The sequence below is a fragment of the Myotis davidii genome, unplaced genomic scaffold (assembly GCF_000327345.1).
Source record: "Myotis davidii unplaced genomic scaffold, ASM32734v1 scaffold373, whole genome shotgun sequence".
Lineage (NCBI taxonomy): Eukaryota > Metazoa > Chordata > Mammalia > Chiroptera > Vespertilionidae > Myotis > Myotis davidii.
The window spans coordinates 656,826-659,648 of record NW_006287255.1 but is presented as its reverse complement, the minus strand read 5'-3'; positions in this window follow the sequence as shown (position 1 = coordinate 659,648).

Here is a 2,823-nt window from a genome sequence, read left to right as displayed (position 1 = left end):
TTTACTAAACTCATCAGTTCTAGTAATTTTTTGTTTAATAGACAGACATCTTCCTGGGCACCAGGGACTCTCATGACACAAATAACTCCTCAAACAAACCACCTGGGAGCAGGAAGCTCAGAGGTGACTGTGCTCTCTCTGTGGCCTACACTGTTCCTGCTGCAGAGGGACAGCTGCGGAAACACCAGTTATCACACAGTGCTCCTGAAAGTGTGCGATAAACCAGTGTCAACTCACAAGAACTGGTGTTTGGGTAGGCAAGTGCACACACCCCCACACTCATTACCCTCTCCTGGGTCCATATATATATATATATAGTCACGATGTGTTTCCATCTCAGGTCCAGTCCATCATGACCAAATCCACTTGGAGCTCTTCATCTCTTCCTTTTCACCCGAACGGAGATGGCAGTTGATATTAATTCCCAGAGACACAAAACATAATGCTGAACTCTCCAGGTGGAAGCAGAAGACCCCCATTTCTCCCTCCACTGTGTCAGTTCCTGAGGCACCAGTTTAGACTTTAGGGCCTAAAATGTCCACCTGTTCAGTGAGGACGAGGGACCCCACCCATGCATGAATTTGTGTACCGAGCCTCTCGTCTAATAATGATTTTCAACCTTTGTTACAGACTAGCATCTGATTCTTGGAGTTTGAAGATCCGGGGCATTATGTTGTTCTAGACCAGTGATGGCGAACCTTTTGAGCTCGGCGTGTCAGCATTTTGACAAACCCTAACTTAACTCTGGTGCCGTGTCACATATAGATTTTTTTTGATACTTGCAGCCATAGTAAAACAAAGACTTATATTTTTGATATTTATTTTATATATTTAAATGCCATTTAACAAAGAAAAATCAACCAAAAAAATGAGTTTGCATGTCACCTCTGACACGCGTGTCATAGGTTCGCCATCACTGGTCTAGTGCAGGGTTCCAAGCATTCTGGGGGAAAACATGCGTGCTAAGACGAGCTCCTCCCCTGGATATATCTATCACATCCTCCTCATCCCATCCTGGGTCAGGATCAGGATGTAATGTGGACCAAGGGTATGTCATTGGACCAAGGGTATTAGTGAGGCAGGGCAGTGTGAATAGTGGTTAGAGGGAGGGAAAGGGGCAAACTGCCTACATTTAATTCTAGCCCTGTCACTAACAAGAATTAGCATCAACTTCTCTGAGTCTCAGCTTGCTTACCTGTTAAATGTTTTAAAATATTAAAAATTATTGTTAACAATAACAACTATCTATTCCATATGTTTGGTAGGAATATTAATAAGTTAATAAATGTAAAGGTCTTCAACAATGTCTGGCATAGACCAATCTGTCAATAAATCCTAATTTCTTGGCATTTACCCCTAATTTAATTTTTGAAAAGCCCTATTGAAGTAGGTATCATCATGCCCTATCTGTAAAGACACAGAAATTCAGGCAGGTTGTCATTTTCAGGTTGTCCTTTACCCAGAGTCACGTAGTCAAATAGCAGAGCTAGGATTCCAATCCATTTTCTCTATCACTATTCACAACACTGAACTATATCCATTTAAATTCTGTGACACTTAGTGGCTGAAATACTTCCTATTTCTAACTCTACTACAGTGACATTGACAACAACTCCATACATTAATATGTGGGTTGCACATAATCCAGAAACCACACATAGTGAGATACTGTATCATCAATTAAAAGAGTTACTTAAGAGCTGAGGAGTTTGACTATGTTCAGTTGACCCTTGAACAACATGGGTTTGAACTACACAGGTCCACTTGTATGCAGTTATATTTTCAATAAATACAGTATGAAAACATATTATTTTTCTAAAAATTTTCTTAATAACATTTTCTTTTCTCTAACTTATTTTATTATAATACTTCAGTATATAATACACATAACATACAAAATGTGCATTAATGTAGTGTACGTATTGGTAAGTCTTCCACTCAACAGGCTATTAGTATAATCAGCCCTCCACATCCTTGGTTTCCCAGCCATAGATAAAAAATTCTGCTTTCCATATGCAGTTGGCTGAATTGCAAATACAAAATCCGAAGGTGCAAAAAGCTGACTACTGTTGAGTTTGGGGAATTCAAAACTTATATGAGGATTTTTAAAAAATATATTTTTATTTCAGAGAGGACGGGAGGAGATAGAAACATCAATGATGAGAGAGAATCATTGATTTGCTGCATCCTGCACACCCCCTACTAGGGATCAAGCCCAAAACCCAGACATGTACCCTTGTCTGGAATTTAACCTGGTACTCTTCAGTCCACAGGCCAACTCTCTATTCACTAAGCCAAACCAGCTAGTGCTTATGTGAGGATTTTTGACTGCATGGAGTGGTCTGGTCCCTAACCTTCACATTGTTCAAGGGTCAACTGTATATCAAAGTGCTTTCTTTCTCACCTACCTGGGCCACGTGAGAATTTTACCTTTATCAGATCCCCTATTGCAGAGAACCAGCTTCTGAGCTTTAAAATCCATCCCTATGCCCTGGGTAGTGTGTCCCAGTTGGTTGAGCATCATACCATGCACCTAGAGGTTGCCAGTTGGATTTCTAATCAGGCTGCTGGCTGGATCCCCAGTAAGGAATGTGCAGGAGGCAGCCAATCCATGGTTCTCCTTCTCTCTTCATCTCTGTCTCTAAACTCAATAAAAACATATTTTAAAATAACAATTAAAATCAATAAAACATATTTTAAAATAATAATTAAAAATCCATCACTGCATTTGCACTGAGGCTGTTCTTCCCATTGCTCCTGGGAGATGCTGGATTCCTCTGTGGTGGGTTGGGCTCAAGAATGTTTCCGTTTCCTTGCCTAACT